The following is a 20,085-nucleotide window of genomic DNA, read 5'->3' on the forward strand; positions in this document are numbered from 1 at the left end:
GTTTCTAATTTTCCCTTCCTACCTAAAACATCTGGGGGGGCCATATAAAACCTGCTGGCGGGCCTGATCTGGCCCCCGGGCCTTATGTTTGACACACCTGACTTAGAATCTCCCATATAAATGTATGGGGTTAATTCGTAACGCAAACACGGCAGTCGTCTACACATATTCCGCCCCTTCCGCCGACAAAAGTTGACATGTGAATATTGTGCCAATCATGTGGTAGGCCTATGCTGTGAATAGCCTACATCGTGCCAATCATATGTTGTGATCTCGCAGCCCAAGCGAGGTTGGTGTGTAGTGATTCGTGTAGCATTGCGCACACGCAGTTCTACCCAAAATAGATGCCAGATAAATGCCCAAACAGTGTTGCAATATGGCCGCCGAGTGGAGGGACTTGCCTAAAAGGACTTTGGTATAACATGTTGTCACTTGTTCTATTTGTCATGCAACAAGGTTATAATTAACTGGATTTAGACCCGCCTACATGCCCATGTCCACTTCACGAAATGTTTGGTTTAGGACCTACCCCTTACAAAACAAAGGGCTCAATTTACAGTAGGTCTGCTTCACACACCCAGTAGGCCTACAGACACATATAGACCTACACACCTACACACCTGCATTTTTCCAACCTGTGCTATATAAATACTTTTGTAACCTATGTTATATAAATACTTTTCTAACCTATGCTATATAAATACTTTTCCAACCTGTGCTATAAATACTTTTCTGTTAGATCACATTTGTTTCCCTTGCATGTGTTCATTCAGGTTAAATACCATCATGTCTGTCAGCTGATTTGGTGTGTTTTCTTAAAAAATAAAATAAAAAAAACATTGACCCACATCTGCCATCTACTGCTGACTATGAGACATCATGACATAATATTTACATTCTTAAAAATCTGCTACAAGCAACCCACAACATGCGTTTTTAAACGTTATCTGCAAAGACTCTTGTCACAATCTTGTCACAAATGTCCTGTTTTGACATAAGAAAATGCTCCCCTTGGCATTCATGTGATGTTCATGAATTATCAAGTGTAACTATAGCCTACTAATATATCAATCTCCTACTCATTTCCTCCATCTTTATTTTGATTAAATACCATATTGAAATGTTGTGAAGTGTGTTTCAAAACAATTCCCTAGCTCTAAGGAACTAATTGTTAGTAGTGCTATTTAAAGATCACACTGCCATGATATACAAAGACACTAAAATGGAAATCACTGACAATGTTGACTAAGCAGGAGAGAGCGGATGACTGAAGCACATTACACATTCAGGAAACTGCAGCGTTCTTCATCGTGACAGCTGTCTTCACATCCAGACAAGGAGATGCTGCTACTGCTGCTGCAGATGAGGAGACGCTGCTGCTTAACGATTTACATGGTGCTTTACCTTTTAGTCTTGCACATCCTAATGTGCATTATATTACTACATACATTTGGAGATAACAAAATAGTGGCCTAAATGGCAGTGGGAGAGATTCCATTTTTATTTTGTCGTAAAGGCCGGGCTCAGAGTACTAGTAGGAGGAAGCAGGAGGCCAGTGGAGTGGACATGTGGGTGAGTCTCAGAGGAGGAGCCTGTTAAATGTGCAGCGTGGGGTGGGAGGGTAGTGCATTAACCTCACCGCCCAACACTGCGACAGGTGCAAGGTGTTCTGGTGCGCTTTCATACAGCACACACCAGCATTTGTATGCCCTATGAACACAGTCATCTTTGTCTCAAGAATGTGATCTCTCGTCACAGAATGCTGAGGTTATTTGTGGCCAGACCAAACTAATTCGCTTTTAATCCAAAAATCTATAACACCTAGCAGCACAGACACTCTTCCAGAGACCTGGGTAAAAGTACAGCTAAGCCATTGTGAATGTGGACACATCACCCACTACAATGCAATAGTTACCCACTACATAAATAGTACATACATTCACTACCTTCCCAGGTTCCCTCTCAGCACAGGATATACCTCTAGGACCAGTCATCAAGGCAAAAGGATTTCAGTTCAGCCACTAGATGGCAGCAGAAGAGTATTACATCCCATCAGACAGGCAGAGCACATGTTTTTTGTTGAGCCTTGGATTCTTAGACCATTTATCATGGAGGCTGGATGGAGAGTTTTTCTGATGTTACGTATAAGAGCTCTAGAGCTAGGCACTTAGACAGCCAGGCATGTTTTTATTCTCATGCAGGATGGTTACAACTGTGTGACAGAGGAAAAAAGAGAGTGAGAGAAAGGGAAGACGCTACTATGAAACACGGTCTTAAAAGGTTGAGCACTAATTGGATGTACTGTATGCATGTACTGACCAAATGAGATAAAGAAATCTAGACAGCCTATGTCAAAATCTAACGGACTGTGGTGATTCTGTCAGAGTGTGAGGACGTGTCGACACTGATCAATCACTACTGTGAACAGATTAGAAATGCTGTCACTAGCGCTTCAGAGTGTACATGACGTGGAAAACTCTCGCACCACAGATGTGACTGCTGACACGAAGACTGACCGAAGGAGGGAAGGGCGGAGAGAGAAAATTTGATGCGGAAGGAGGAAGAAACAAATGAGGAAGGGGAGGAATAACAAAAACAAATACAGGGAAGCAAAAACAAGCTCTTAAAAACAAGCATTTTTCAGCACATAGCCGATGCTGGTGTGGAGGACTGTGCTGTGGTATGTACTCCTACTCAGTAGGAAGCAACAGAGCAAATGGGGTCTGCTCCTACTCAGTTAGAGCAGAGCATCCACTAACAGCTCAGGCTCTGTCATCTGCCCCCTCATCACCTAAACATGCAGGCACACAAACACACACACTTTCTCTATCTCTCTTTCTCTCTCTCAAAACACACACACACACGCACACACACACACACATGCACACACACTCTCTCACTCTTACACACACACGCACACGCGCGCACACACACCACCACTACCACCACAATCAAGTGACTTTGGTAATTAGGTGCTCCATCTGCACGGCGCCAGGTCCCGTTTTGTCTCTGCCTCTCTCAGTAGCACTCCGCAGGAGTGGATTCACAGGCCCGCCGGCAGCCGTTACGCCCCCACGCACCGACGGCACCAGGCTAACTATAGCCACACCACCTGCAGCGGCAAGGTGAGGGGTCACAGAAACTGGCAAAGAGAACCGCAGGTGGCTGCCGCCAAAACAGCTCAACCTGGAGCCACGGACCATAGATCACGGTGGCCACAAAGGACGTTGAGAAAGTCAGAATGAGCTGAATCCTGCTGGTAATGATACGATGTGGAGGATTTTTTGTTCGCTTGTGTATTGTGATAGTGGAGCTAGTGGTACCATTCTCTAGCTGGTCATGTCTATTGAAAGCGGGATGGCAACAAACGCCAAACAGCTGCAGTGTTCCGACAGCTGTCCATGCATAGGTAAAAAAAGTAGCAAAAACGTGATCATCATCACTATCATCTAGGGTATGTACAGTGAATAAAAATATTTGGCTGAAAAGTAATTATGTGATGTGCATACCATGTGAAATGCTTTGTCTTCTGATGAAATTGATTTCAATAATAATCACATAGGACATATTGAAACACGTTGAAAATACAGAGTATAGAGTTGGAAATAAATAGTTTTCAGTCAAATGAGAATTGCATCCATTGCCGCTGGGCTCGGGATCACATTGGACAGCACGAAGATGCAGCAGTGGTAATGCAAAACGCAACGCCCAGACCATAATAATTTAAAAGAAGTTCTCGTTCCTAAGTTCCACGAACGGTCTATGCTCACAGTATGCTTCAAAAGTTAAACCAAGTTCATCGCTGCCTAAAGAAAGAACTCGGGGTCGAGAGGGCTGAAAGAACCACGTGCATTCAGGTCTGACTTTTGTCCTCATCTCACCAGCACTCTATAAGTGAAACAGATTTGTAAAAAGGCTCTTATGGAGACAGGTGCACAGTAATTCGTTTTCGGTGAATCTTTGAATGGTCCACTGCAGTGTTGTTCTCCCTCACACACACACACACACACACACACACACACACACATACACACACACACACACACACACACACACACACACACACACACACACACTCTCACTCTATCTTTCACACAAATGCTCTCTCTTCTCTCATTTCTTGTTGCTCTGACTGTTTGGCCTTGAGGACCTGCCATTGCCTTTGATGTTCTTCTTTTCAAACAGAAATCCAAGGCAGCGGGGGCCATTTTTGGTAAAGTTAATAATTTGTAGCTCTAAGAGAGAGGGATGGGCACCGTAGGAAATGCTGGTTTGAAGTAAATAGTGAGCAGCATGCCATGGGAAGCAAGTGCGCCACACTAACAAGTTTTCCTCCTGTTGAAAATAAATTTGCGCCCGCTCGCTTCTGGCACATCAAAACTCGCCAGATATTAGTGTGCAGTCCACGCGGTCGTCTACACTCCCTCCAAACCGTCGCCTTTGCCTGCTTTTACATTCCTTCTTTCTCACGCTTTTTTCTTTCTCTCGCTCCTCCCTCTCTCTTCGTTTCTCTTGCTCTCTCCCCCTTGCTTTCCCTCCTCTCTCTCTCTCTGTCCGTCTCTCTGCTTCTCCCTCGTCGTTGCTCTCTCTCCCTTTCTCTCTGTCTCCTCTGGCTCAGTGGTGTGTTTCTCAGAGATAAGGCTCTTGCTCATTTCACACATGAGTGGCAGGATGGAGTGCTGGGTTTGGGGTGGGGTTGAGGAGGGAGGGTAGAGGGGCGCCCGGACTCGCACACAAAACTGGAGCCTCATTCTTTCCCTCTCTCTCTCTCTCTCTCTCTCTCTCTCTGTCTTCTCTCCATCTCTCTCTTTTTCTCTCTCTTCCCCCCCTTCCATCTCTCTCCCACTCGCCTCCACTCCTCTAAAGCAACACAAAAGCCCCAATTGCATCCCCCATCCTGCATGGCTACAGGGCTGGGAGCTAGCGCCATCTTTCTCAGGTGCTGGAGCACAACCTGTGTGTGTGTGTGTCTCTGTGTGTGTGTGTGTGTGTGTGTGTGTGTGGCTGGCACGCTCCCCCTTCTCCATCATCGCTCATGCTCCGTGTGTTTTTATTCCCAACCAGTCCTGCATCCACAGTGGCAGGAGTCAGCAGGGACAGAGCAATAAGGAGCTAAGAAACACCTGTTAGAACGAACACACAAACATCAAACATGGGACATCTTGGGGGACAGGTGTGTAGGAGACACAGGAGTGTCATTTGTTACTTTTGTAGCGTTCTAGTTGTGCCACATATCATAAGCCTGGGCATAAAACCATACCAGTATATCTGTCATCATTTCCCTTCTAGTCATAAGCATAGCACGTACATAGCACTTGTCTTGATTGTTTTTTCACCATATGCACATACACAGCAGGCTTCCAAAATTCCAGAATTGAATTGAAACTGGCTCTTAAATTCCAAATCAATTCTTGAATTTCACTTGCATTTCAATTGAGGTAGCAAACACTGGAAGCAGAATTGCAATTCAAATTGTGCACAACCCTGATACACAGAGAGCTATACAACACACCTTAATCTTATTGCCCCCCCCCCCCCCCATGTTGAATCTGTGTTGTCACCATCTCTGGGGTGGGTAGGGTGGTGAGCTGACAGTGAGGTACGAACAGCCCCACGGTCCACTGGCCCTGTCACCGCAGCCCTGCTCATGAAAGGACTTAGTCATGCAAATAGAAACTAATGAAGAGCTTTTACTCATTTAAGCGGGGACCTCAGGAGTCCTTTTTGTCTCGGCGGAACGGGAACTGTCTGTTCTGACTAGCGCCCAGCTATAATAAGTGGAGGAGCGGAGCGTAGGGCAAGAGACAGAGACAGAACAAAGAGAAAGGGAGAAAGAGAGAGAGATAATAATATAAAGAGTGAGAGGAGTGTAGCACAGAGACAGGATGAAGAGAAAGTGAAAGTGTGTGTGTGTGAGAGAGAGAGAGAGATAGAAAGAGAAAGAGTGAGTAAGAAATGACCTAGCAGCAAGCGATCAGAGAGTTTCGTAGAAAGACACAGGTTCATCAAAATGCAGAACTCCAAGCCAGTGACTCAGTCAGCTCTGTGGTCACTCATAGATTCTGAAAGGAGGTCTCAGCCCAATGAAAGATATGACCGGTCACTCCAAGGTGATACCGGTGGTTGTAACCCCCCCATCACTTTGCATTCAGACGTGCCCAGTTCTGCCACATGGTTTTGCCATATAAAAAGCACAGAGCTGCAGGAATGGATTTGATTGGCTCCCGATGGTTCCGACTCCCCTTCCCTGGTGCTTTCCTAATGGAATCGCAGCGCTGGATAATACCTGTGGCGTGGCACTGGAAATAAAAATGTGTTGGGTTCCCCAGCGGACGTCTGGGCAGCCGGAGGGAAAACACTGGGGTCAGACCAGAGTGAATAACACTGGAGAGACCTGGGGCAGAGATGGGATCAGTAGGGGGGCTCTCAGCCATCCTGGCTCAGCTTGTAATGGAGGCCATAAACAGCACCAGGATCAATGTGTCCAGGACACGCAGAGGCCACGGGAGAGGTGCGGTGTGTGTGTGTGTGTGTGTGTGTGGGGGGGGGGGGGGGGGGGTGGCTGGAGAGATGGAATCGAGCCAGGCACACCTAATTTCTAACAGAGAATGACATCATAACGACACACTACTCTTTATGATCCTGCAGGAGGTGAGACAGCTGGGGAGACAACACTGATCCATGACAGCACACACACACACACACACACACACACAGAGTAAACATACACACACCACACACACACGCACACACACAAATTGAGGTGTCCTGTCCCATTTAAAACTGCAGTTGGCAAGATTTTTTTGATCATATTCACTGAAACTCTGACAGAACAACATAAATCAGCTGGTTTTAGAAAAAATCTGCACTTCTACCTCCACAGCCTGTTATTTGTTTTGCAAAAATCCACAGCTCCCGGTTGTTCTGGTCCAATCAGAGCAGGGCTGTGTGAGATCTGACTGTCAATCACAGCCTGGTGCAGTCTGGTGTGCACTGACGAGCACAAACTCGATGAGAGGGTGCTTGGTGGTAGTGGGGGAGGGGCATAAGAGCTGTAATCATTAAAAATGTTGACTAAGTCCCCTTAATCTGTCAGACTTGCCAACTGCAGCTTTAAGGTAACCTGAGATGTAGTTGTCTGAATGGTGTCACAAGGAACTCCTCCGACCCACTGCCTGTTACTTCTGTTATTGATTTGAAATGTCTGGTTTAAATCGGCAATCTATCTTAGGTTCTTTCAACCACACCTGGTGGACACACACACACACACACACACACACACACACACACACACACACTCACAAAATGTGCTCTCATGTTGCTCTCTCTTGGTGTAAAATAGAAGGACTAGTCCTCCACTTACTCCCCTTTCCTTCCCCTCTCTCTCTCCTCTCCATAGGCAACATTGTAATTGTTTTTTGAATTAGGAAACAAAGGTTTCTTATGACAAATACTATGCAGCTATGTGGAAATCATGTCTTTTGTGAGCACAAAAGGCCTGGAAAATGGAAGTGGGGATGACTCCATGCTCGTAGGGAGCTTAAAAACTCTGAGGACCAGGGAAAGAGGCGAACACCCACGTGTGTAATTACCGTCCTCGTGGATCCATTTCATGGGGGTGGGATGGTGTGGAAGCAAAAAACGACGACAAAAAAAATCTATTTCTGCCATTCACCAAAGACTGGACCAGCTCATGGACTCAAATGTTGTGCCGATGAGTTTCTTGTATCAGGCAATTTTGATTGTCCATCTCAGTTTTTGTTGTGTTTAATTTCGGTCTCAGGGTCTTTAGCAGACTTTCAACAACTGGGTTTATTGCAAGAGCCCATTATTTCAGGTGGCATAATTGCAACCATCAATTGTTTGGGCCTCTTTTTCTCCCAATGATCAATTCGACAACAACAAGAGACAAGCAATCAGGCCAGGCTTTTTCAACTGCTGTGATTAGCAAGACTCAGCGCATTTGTGCCAAAGTGTGGCTGAACCTGTGAACAACAACAACAACATCAGTAACAACAACGGGGCATTTTATCATCTGTGTGTTGCATTGGTGAGCAGACTGCAGCACTTTGTAGATTGAACCTGAACGTGGAAGGCGAGGCGCTGTCTCGCAGGCACAAAGCAATATGGCACTCAAGACCAACTTGTTTGCTTCTTCCCCTTTTTCCTGCTCGGTTCTCTCCTCCTCCCTCTTGGCTTCTCTCCTCGGGTTCTTCTTTCGCCTCAGCTCATTTCTCCTTAGTCAGAGCCACAGCAGGTCAAGGCGCCATTAGGAGAGGCGACCATAAGCAGGGGCAAAACCATTAAGCAGAGCAGGAATGTGAATGATGAAGTCGTAAATCACGGGGATGGGATGGGGGGGGGGGGGGGGGGGGAGTACTAACACACGAGTGCCGGCGCCAAACAAACAAAGCTCTAATTATGGGCCAATTACGCCGGTAATAACACCGCTCCCCCGCACCCAACTCACAGTGCGGGGCAATGATGGATGGGCTGGGGGTGCACGGGTTGCGGTTTGTGGACTAGGTCCTGTGCACTTCTGTGCTCGTACACTGACGCTGCTGCCAGACAGGCGTCTGAGGTATGTTCTCTATAAAAGGTCTAGGTCTTTTTTTTTTTTAAGTATATTTTTTTGGCCTTTTTGCCTTTATTCCGACAGGATAGTGAAGATAGACAGGAAGTGAGTGGGAGAAAGAGAGATGGGGTGGGATTGGGATTTGAACCTGGGTCCCCGTGGGCACTTGGACACGTAGATGTTACGGGCGCTGTAGCATGTTGCGCCACAGCGCCCCCCAAAGGTATTGGTCTTGATCTTGATCTATGATGGCTGATTGTATGAAGGCCAAGCCCTCCTAGATACGGTCTGGGCCCTGACCACATCTGAGCCAGGCCCTCTCTGGAGTCATCCAGCGTATGGGCTTCTTTTCCATGAAGCTGATGACAACCACGTTCCCCATAACCGCTCTGCAGTGCAATGCCTCATGTATTTCAGCTTGACAAGAGCAGGGAGGAATTCTCAACACTTTGAGTGGAGTGCCAAAAACGCAATATTTTTTTTTTAATTACGAAAATAGACACTCTAACACACTTATGTGAGATTTTGGGAGCTCTATGATGAATAGAACTGAAATAGATGACGATCGATTTGCCGCTTTGGGTCAAATCAATGAGGCATGCACGTCAGGTCAAAACCAGGCCATTTATTTTTGTGGGTTTATCACTAGGTGGCAGTCTCGCCAGGTCTCACTTTGATGAAAACTAGCTACTGTTTAGCGTGGGATTTCTCAAAAACAGAGGCATGTAGAAATAAACGGTTTGTACCCACTGAGAGATTCTCACCTTTCAAACGAGCCATAGTATGTGTCCATAGCTATAACATAGAATACGCTGTGGCTCTACAAAAATCGTCAACAATGATCTAGATTGCTGGCACTCTGGGTCAAAGCTTCCGAAAACAGCGTGGCATTCAAAATGTGTTAGGGCACTTATTCCACTATACATTTATTGCATATGTTGGGGCCTTACAGCATGTTCCATAGTCCTGTTCTGCACATTTTGGGGCCTTACGGGGCGGGGGGGGATCACATTGCATATTCAATGGCTAAGCCCGGCGGTAAGCACAACAAAAGTCTTTGGGACATTACCTCAGCCAAGAGCAACCTCGGCAAGCACAGCGCATGCCGCATGCAATGTGATCCCCCCCTTCACAACTTGCTGCTGTTCTGCACGTGTTGGGGCCTTACGGCATGCTGCTCAGTAGTCTTGTGTGCTCAGTAGTCTAGGTGTGTAAAGGGTACACATATTTGTACAGTTCAAAAAACTACTCCCGTTGTGCATCAGCAATATTGTCAGTGAATTCTAGGTTAGCAGTACCTACAGGTTTACTGTAGCGAAAAATTAATCGAACTGTGACTTCAAAACCGTGATTTTTGTGTACCGTTACACCCCTATCCCTGTTCTGCATGTGTTGGGGCCTTACAGTGTGCTCCTCAGTAGTCCTGTTCTGCAGTCATACGTAGGAAGCTGTAAATTCCACACTGCGTCCCTTGTTTCCCTGGAAGCACATTTTTTTTATATATAGTAAGTGCGTTGGCAGTCTCAATGTTATGCAACATGAAACAACATAAGACATGATCAATTTATTACCGTCTTGTTGCATCTCTACATTTGTATGCAGTGGAGTGCTAATGTAAAACCTGGCAAGATGTGGGCTGACTGTTGTTCTAATGCAGGTGTAGCGATACAGGGCAGTGATGTTGAACACAAGGCTAGTGAAAGCGAGGAATGACATTTGTAGGATATGCAAGGAACCAGGCCACATGATCGATGACCTTCAGACAAGAATATCCATGGTAATATTGGGACGAATAGAAAGTTGTTTAAAAGGATTTCAAAATAAAACCTTATATTGCAATGTTACATGATAACCTTATGAACTTCCTTAGGTCAATTGTCAATGTTTTATTTATGGGTAAGGCTATTTGCACCCCTGGTACAATTAGCAGTGTATGCTATTCGTACCCTGGTGCAATTAGAAGTGAATTCTATTTGTACACCAGTGCACACAGCAATGTGTTCTATTAGTACCCCGTCTGGTACAAAGAGCAATGTATGCTATTCGTACCCCGGTGCACACAGCAATGTGTTCTATTAATACCCTGTCTGGTACAAATATCATTGTATGCTATTTGCACCCCTGTGCATTTATTCTTGCATACTGATCACATAATGTGATAAAAAAAAAGTAGGCTAACATGTTTTTGTTGTTACGTAACAGGGTGTGAATGAAGTCGACGGTCGCAGCGCTGCCTTGAAGTCAACGGTGGGGGCTTAAAACACCACCGAGCATGAAAGGTGCTATACAAACAAAGCTTATTATTATTAATCAGCACACCTTTCCAGAACATGTATGTAGGGAATCTACAGGGAAGTACTTCCACCATGTTCACACTGCTGCTCTATCGGACCAATCACAGTTCGTCTTGGGCTCTTTCAGAAGCTTAGAGATCAATCGAATTGAAGACCCCATCTCTTTCACTTCTCCAGCAGCACATAGAGCATATGCTCCCAACTCTAGCCGGTATCCAGGCACTCCCAGCGTACCAGGGGTGCCTGGGTAAAATTATTAATTTATATTTTAATTGAATTTTCCCACATTTCCCACACAAGTTAATCCCACATTGGACTGGGGATGGGTGATTGGCGTGTAATTACTGGCAGTTGGCGGTGACAAGACTCAGTACGTGCTTTCGATATGCTTTTCCTTCCTTCCTTTTTCACACACACACACACACACACACACACACACACACACACACACACACACACACACACAAACACACACATTCTCTCTCCCTCTCCCCTCTCCTCACTATTCTTCCTTCTTCACTCCCTTGTTCTCTTTCAACCCCTCTGGCCATTCCCACCCATGTCTGTTTCTGTCTCTTGGGCCCATCTTCTCTTCCCCTATGGAGTTCACCTTCTCACCCTTTTGTCTGTTCCACGCCAATGCCTTCATCTCATCCCTCTGCTTATGTTTCTGTTTTTACTTCCATTTGGTCTACATTCCTTGGATTAACCCCCCTCCCCACCCCACCCCCTCTATCTTTCTATCTTTTTCACTCTCTCTCAATTTGGCAAATATCTACTGTATCTTATTCTTTCTTCCTTCCAGTAAATTTTTACATGCAGCATAAGTCAGCGCAGTAGGCTATAGAAAGTGTAACCCCCCCCCCCCCATCCTATTCTAACCCCCTCTATCTATCGAGGCTGAGCATCGGCCCATGGCTGTGCCGCGCCACACCATACCGTACCATACCGCCGCACACTCTCCCATTCTTTGAGGACACATGTTAATAAAACAAGCTGCAGATAACGGTAATTACTGCTCCACTGGCCCGGTACTTCAGCAGGGGTAGAGAGAGAGGGAGAGAGAGAGAGAGGGAGAGAGAGAGGGGAGGAGGAGAGAGGGTCCACCACCTCCAGCAGCAGCAGCAGCAAAAGTAGCCCAGGCTGAGAGCAGGCAGGGGGGATTAATTCAGCTTTTAATTAGAGAGTGCGCGACCCACCCCCGCTACCGTCATATTACCCCGATCCCCACCCATCAAACCTCCACCACTTGGGCAGCCGTGGCCTACTGGTTAGCGCTTCAGACTTGTAACCGGAGGGTTGCCGATTCGAACCCCGACCAGTAGGCACGGCTGAAGTGCCCTTGAGCAAGGCACCTAACCCCTCACTGCTCCCCGAGCGCCGCTGTTGTTGCAGGCAGCTCACTGCACCGGGATTAGTGTGTGCTTCACCTCACTGTGTGCTGAGTGTGTTTCACTAATTCACGGATTGGGATAAATGCAGAGACCAAATTTCCCTCACGGGATCAAAAGAGTGTATATACTTATACAATGCTGGATGTCACTTCACCCCACCCCACCTTTCTTCCTCAATCACTCATATGTCTCGCCCCCTTTATTCTCACTCTTTCAGAGGTGGACATCCTGGGGTAAAAGTAAAAGTCCTGCCAAGTATTTGATCCAACCATTTAGTAAACCAGCTCATCCTAATTAGCAGCCAGGAATATCAGATAATTAGTGATATCACCTGTGTTAAGTGCACAGGTAGAAAGAATATATGGCAGGACTTTTACTTTCTGGAACCGGGATGTTCGCCTCTGCGTACTTGAATGGCCTCTCTGTTCTTTCCATCCTTGGTGTCTCTCTTTCTCTTCTTTGTTTCTCCTGCTACCATTGAGCTGTCTTGCTCTAAACTTGACTATTACAGCGCCACCTTGTGGCAAGTATGTGTCACTTCATATGCCTGAATAGCAGGTGAAGTTTCCAACCCACCTGCCAATGTTGGTGTGTTACGGCTCAGCGGTTTGTGCTGCCCATTGACTTTTAGCATTTTCTAAAAATGTTCGAGAACAAAAACAATAGGCTTCTATCAGTTTCGTTGTTTGGACCCCTAATAATATAATAAGCATACATGATGAACACACACACACACACACACACACACATACTGTACACACACACATACACATATACAGCATGTATGTATAGTTTTTTTCTCTCTCTCTCTCTCTCTCTCTCTTTCTCCAGTGAGCTTGTGCTCCATCACTTGAGTATTAGCACAAGTAATTACAAATTCCTGTGTGCCCGCACGAGTTGCTAATTTAAAATAAATGTGTTGATCTCTTTGAATCCCTTTTAGTTTGGAGCAGTCTGTCTTGTACAATTAAGATAACAGGGGGCTGTGATGGGTGGCAGTAGTGGGGGGTAATTGGAAATTCCCGTCTTTTAAACTGTTATCTTTCATTTTTTTTTCTCTCTCTCTTACTTGCTCTCCGTCTCTCTCACACGCTCACACGTTCTTGCTCTCTCGTTTTGTTTCAAGTTCTCATGAGAGACTGTGCAGACTGAAGGCTTTGGCGGGGTTTGAGGTCTGCAAAGATAAATAGCACAGTGGCTCTCTCTCTCTCTCTTTATGCATTGCCATTGATTGCCCTTTCTGTGGAAATTTGTGTGTGGCACTGGGACCTTTGAAAACAAACAAACAAACCTCCTACCGAATAAAACACTTCCCCTATGTAAGGCAGACCCGTTGGGTGTGAACGTGTGAATTGAGTGAGCAAGTGGTGTTGAGTTGGTGTAACTTAAGTTCAGTGAACAGCCCGGTTCCTTACTGTCAACATGGCGGAGACAAAGTACAATGTTGATGCTGCTGTACAAATCTCTCTTTTGCTTCAGTAAGTTTTTTTCTCATCAGGTCTTAACACATATGCATTAACACACTACTATCACACTGTCACACACTCACACACACACACACACACACACACACACACACACACACACACATTCACACAAACTTTCTCCAGGCTAGATTATTGTTCAACACCGACTAAGAAGATATTCTCATGCCTGCGGCTTTCCTCGGCGAGCGTCCTATTTTGACTCTTCTGTTAGGGCTAGGTGTGTGTGTGTGTGTGTATATATGTGTGTGTGTGTGTGTGTGTTCATCATTTAGAGATTATTCCCTGTGCCAGTGTGTGCTCCAGTGCCCGTGGCAGCAGGCTGATTTGAAAGGGAGCTCGCATTAGACCTGCCGCAGAGGAGAGAGAGGCACTGCACACAGACAGAAGGGTGCCTGCCCGCCACTCAATGGCTGCTCTGACAACATCATTTGCATTCTGTAATTAACTGTCTCTCTTCTTCCCTATTTCCCTTTTTTACACACACACACACACACACACACACACACACACACACACACACACACACTACAAAACCCCCAACCCATCTGCTCTCTCTCCTCCCTGATTCTCTCTCTCCACCCTTCTTTCACCCATCCTCGCTTCCTCTACTTTCATAAAACCCTCCTTCCCATCACTTTTTTCTTCTACTCTCTCTCTCTCTCTCTCCTGCAGGGGTTAGTGTCTGACAATTCCCAGCAAGCGAATTAAGTCTCTGTTGCCTGGGTAACAGGTCTTTATCAAAGACCAACACACTAGGGATGGAGAGGAGCTAAAGTCTTGAGGAAGCTCAATTTTTTTTTGGTGTGTTACAGTTTGTGTGTGTGTGTGTGTGTGTGTGTGTGTGTGTGTGTGTGTGTGTGTGTGTGTGTGTGTGTGCGTGTGCGTGCCATGTGTGTGTGCGTATTCATGCATGTATATTTTTTATTTAAAATGCTTTCCTTTTTAGCTGTGTGGGAGGATTATGGAGATTGCAAAACAATGACATGGAAATGGCCTGAAGAAATCCTACTGATTTATTTGGGCTTAAGCGGAGGGAACAACGGCCGGCAGCGAGCTCTCTTTAGGTGACAACCTAAACTACCGCTGTGCTGACACCACATCAATTCCACAGCTCATTTCAGACAGGACAAAGCTCCACTTCACAATCACACACTCGTTTTCCCTCCTGGTGCACCAACACTGCTGCTACAGCCGGCTCAACTGGGCGAAGTACAGCAGAAGACAGATTCCGATCAGGGAAGGATCAGCACACTGGTCCTGTCTGCACCTCAGGCACTAATTAATGGTCTCCCCCATCTCCTCCTGTCACATATCCTGATGCCAGGGTCCGATCATATAAAGGCTTCTGTCCATACATACTCTGCTGTCCATCCATGGCTGGGGCTTTGTGTACTACGGGTAGGCTACTGTTCAGACTGTCTACTCTACAGTACTGTCTGTACGTAAATATTAACTTAATGTCATTCATGTAACACATCTACATCAAAGTCTATTTAGTTTGATTCAACTCAGTGTAAAATAAGCATGTTGCATGAGCTTTAACTTTTAAAGTAGTGTTGTAAGGATCCTAATTATCAGGCTGATGATAATCCTTTCTATCATGTGGACTTTGATCAGCTACGTGTGGCTAAGTGTGGGCCTATTGTGGGCCTACTGTCACATGTTCAAAGGAACAGTTAACTAGGAACAGGAAATGTAATCAAATGTATACCTTGTCATGTCTTGATTGATTAGCCAGATGTAGCCAGAACCTCCCGCACCACTTTGGTGTGTAGCAGGGTTGTATAAAGTACTAGAAAGTATCTGATATATACTGTACTTAAGTATCAAAAGTAATTTTCTGATATTTAATGTACTTACTGTAAGTATTTGAAGTAAAAGTAAAATTATTATTATTTTTTTTTTTTAAAGCAAGCGGTTAGAACTTTTATTGTGAACTTTATTGTGGCTTTCTTATAGTAAAGCATACTGTAAAGCATATTCAGGGTTCCCATATCTTCTTAATCTCACTCATCAAATCATAATCGCATTCTTTTCTAGGACTTTTCAGGCACAATTCTATTCAAAGTTCAAAGAACAAACAGCATATTTTTAGAGCTGACATCAAAAAACAGAAATTGAAATTTCACTTTTGTATGAACTTTAGGTAAAAATGAAAAATGAATAACTTATTTCTTTCAAAAAAACCTGCTAGTAGGGAGAACATTTTGGTCATGTGGTATGAGCATTTTTAGGGCTTACTCCCCAGGTCACCATCTCACACACAGACACACACACAGGCAAAGTTTCAAAATTCAGTCTTAGTCTTCTAGTATAAGTATATAAGTATAAACTCCTTTGATCCTGTGAGGGAAATTTGGTTTCTACATTTATCTCAATCCATGAATTAGTGAAACACACTCAGCACACAGTGAACACACAGTGAGGTAAAGCACACACTAATCCCGGTGCAGTGAGCTGCCTGCAACAACAGCGGCGCTCGGGATTAGGTGCCTTGCTCAAGGGCACTTCAGCCGTGCCTACTGGTTGGGGTTTGAACCGGCAACCCTCCAGTAACAAGTCCGAAGCACTAACCAGTAAGCCACAGCTGCCCCTTGGACTGAAGACAAGTCCTGCGATGCTAAATAGCCTTTCACAGGCCGCTGAGGCAGGTAGCGGAGTGTTCAGCTTCACAGAAAGCTGCCAACGTACAGAAACATTTCTTGAAAATATGGCCACGGGTGTATGACGTTATCTTGGGAGGTATTGAAAAAAGGAGACCATTCCTTATGGGAAATAATGTATTTTCTTTAAAATATTCATATAAAATACAGTGTGCATACAGTGACCATAAAAAGAGATGTGTCTGATGAGTCACATATAGGATAACTATTCTGCATTGGTTTGGAGTCACTAGGTCATATGGCTTGGGAGGTATTGAAAAAAAGGAGTCTGTTTCTAATAGGAAATAATGTATTTTCGAATAAAAATTCATATAAAATACAGCGTGCATACAGTCACTATGAAAAGAGGTGTGTCTGATGAGTCCCATATAGGATAAGTATTCTGCATTGGTTTGGAGTCACTAGGTCATATGGCTTGGGAGGTATTAAAAAAAGGAGTATGTTTCTTTCTATGAAATAATGTATTTTCTTTAAAAAATGTCATATAAAATACAGCTTGCATACAGTCGCTATAAAAAGAGGTGTGTCTGATAAGTCCCATATAGGATAACTATTCTGCATTGGTTTGGAGTCACTAGGTCATATGGCTTGGGAGGTATTGAAAAAAAGGAGTCTGTTTCTAATAGGAAATAATGTATTTTCTTTAAAAAATTCATATAAAATACAGCATGCATACAGTCACTATAAAAAGAGGTGTGTCTAATGAGTCCAATATAGGATAACTATTCTGCATTGGTTTGGAGTCACTAGGTCATATGGCTTGGGAGGTATTGAAAAAAGGAGTATGTTTCTTTCTATGAAATAATGTATTTTCTTTAAAAAATGTCATATAAAATACAGCTTGCATACAGTCGCTATAAAAAGAGGTGTGTCTGATAAGTCCCATATAGGATAACTATTCTGCATTGGTTTGGAGTCACTAGGTCATATGGCTTGGGAGGTATTGAAAAAAAGTAGACCATATGGGAAATAATGTATTTTCTTTAAAATATTCATATAAACTACAGCTTGCAAACAGTGACTATAAAAAGAGGTGTGTCTGATGAGTCCCATATAGGATAACTTTTCTGCATTGGTTTGGAATCACTAGGTCATATGGCTTGGGAGGTATTGAAAAAAAGGAGTCTGTTTCTTATATGAAATAATGTATTTTCTTTAAGAAATTCATATAAAATACAGTGTGCATACAGTCGCTATAAAAAGAGGTGTGTCTGATAAGTCCCATATAGGATAACTATTCTGCATTGGTTTGGAGTCACTAGGTCATATGGCTTTTGAGGTATTGAAAAAAGGAGTCTGTTTCTTATATGAAATAATGTATTTTCATAAAAAAATTAATATAAAATACAGCGTGTATACAGTCGCTATAAAAAGAGGTGTGTCTGATGAGTCACATATAGGATAACTATTCTGCATTGGTTTGGAGCCCCTAGGTCACATGACTTGGGAGGTATTGAAAAAAAGGAGACCATATGGGAAATAATGTATTTTCTTTAAAATATTCATATAAAATACAGTGTGCATACAATGACTATAAAACTGATGAGTCCCATATAGAATAACTATTCTGCATTGGTTTGGAGTCACTAGGTCACATGATGTCAAAGCTATTGACAAAAAAGACTATGAAGGTAATTCAGAAGGTGCTTTACAGACGGTCCCTAAGTAGGTCGGCTGGGAGCAAGTAGACAGGTCATCTGTTTGTACATTGTCTGCAAACTCGGGGTGAAACCGGCTGCATTAAAAATAAATTGAATATCTGTCGAATATCCGAATATCAAATATCAAACTAACTTCACCTCGGTGCAGTGATTCGCCAAACCTCCCTTATTATGACCGCCACGCAGCGAAGGTTTAGTCAGATTTATTTATTTATTTATTTCTTTTTTCTTTTTTGCATGTCCAAATTTCCGTCAAGGATTCCCGGGACACTGTAAGACCGGGGTACACGGAACTTGGTGGGCATGTAACCCCACATGGATAGCATGGAACCTCCTGTTTTCGTTTTGATCTGTAGCCCCCCCGCTGGACTGGACCCCCCGAAAGGAGGGTAGGGCAGACACAGTTTTCTGTGAATATCTCGAGAACCGTAGGGTTTAGGAGGACCATTTTTTTTTGTGTATGTTGATCTCAAAGGGCCATGTCAACCCATTCCATAACCACTCATTTCATGTATAGCGCCACCTAGTTAAACATAAAAATGAGGTGTTGTAATCGCAGGTATCTGTGACCTAACATAGTCAAAACTGCACGAAATTGGAAGTGTAGGATCATAATGACACCCTCTGAATGCACGCCAAGTTTCGTGGAATTCCGTTCATGGGGGGCCACACAATAAATTCATTTATGTTACTATACACCAACTGGCCTGTAGGTGGTCGGAGACAGTTTTCTGTGAATATCTCGGGAACCGTAGGGCCTAGGAGGTCCACCTTTTTTTTGTATGTTGGTCTTAAGGGGGCATGTCAACCTATCCCATTACCACTTATTTCATGTATAGCGCCACCTAGTTAAAAAATAAAAAGCAAAATATTAGGTGTTTTCATCACAATATCTCTGGCTGACATGGTCAAAACTGCACGAAATTGAAAGTGTAGGATCATTATGACACCCTCCGAATGCATGCCAAGTTTCGTGGACTTTCGTTCATGGGGGGCCTTACAATAAAATAATTTATGTGTACATTTAGTGACCGTACACCAACAAGGATTCCCGGGACACTGAAAGGCCGGGGTACACGAAACTTGGTGGGCATGTAACCCCACATGGATAGCATGGAACCATCGCTTTTCGTTTTGATCTGTAGCCCCCCCGCTGGACTGGACCCCCCGAAAAGAGGGTAGGGCAGACACAGTTTTCTGTGAATATCTTGAGAACCGTAGGGCCTAGGATGACCAATTTTTTGCGTATGTTTGCCTCCAGGGGTCATGTAAACCCATTCCATATGCACACATGTGCATAAACAGATACACACGCACATACATACATTAACAGTAATCCTACGTATGACACATACTCACACAGTAGACATTTATACGCATGCATGCACATGCACACACACAGGCACATAAACAGGCAAACACACACATGCACGCACACACATCCACCCACACACCCACACACACATAAACATAAAGATGTACACGCACACATGCACACAATTCAAGAATTTCTCAGAATTATGAACAGGCAAGATGGGGGTGGGGTTGTATAAAATGTATATTACATGTGAAATCTATGAACTAATCATGTTTTGGTACTTGTTGTCTAGCAGATACCAGTGAGAATTGAGTGTGTATAATGCAATTCAGTGAGACAGTTAGAATCATTTATGCCTTTCAGCGTGATTATTTTTGTGGAAAACATGTGCTGGACTGGGCGGCGGTCATATTTTGTACCGCTCTGCGGTACATCTAGTTGCAGTAGTAACGAGTAACGAAGATGCTAAGTGGAAATATAACGGAGTAAAAGTATACATTTTATCTAGGAAATGTAGTGGAGTAAAAGTAAAAGATGACATACATTTAAATAGCGAAGTAAAGTACAGATACGTGAAATTTCTACTTAAGTACAGTAACGAAGTATTTGTACTCCTTTACATTACAGCACTGGTGTGTAGCCATCATTCTTTGAGCTGGGTATGTTCATTCTCTGATTGTTTCGTATGATATC

The sequence above is a fragment of the Alosa pseudoharengus genome, unplaced genomic scaffold (genome assembly GCF_046254945.1).
Source record: "Alosa pseudoharengus isolate Yale_2024_CS ecotype anadromous, Long Island Sound unplaced genomic scaffold, YU_APseudo_1.1 YU_APseudo_1.1_scf_12, whole genome shotgun sequence".
Lineage (NCBI taxonomy): Eukaryota > Metazoa > Chordata > Actinopteri > Clupeiformes > Clupeidae > Alosa > Alosa pseudoharengus.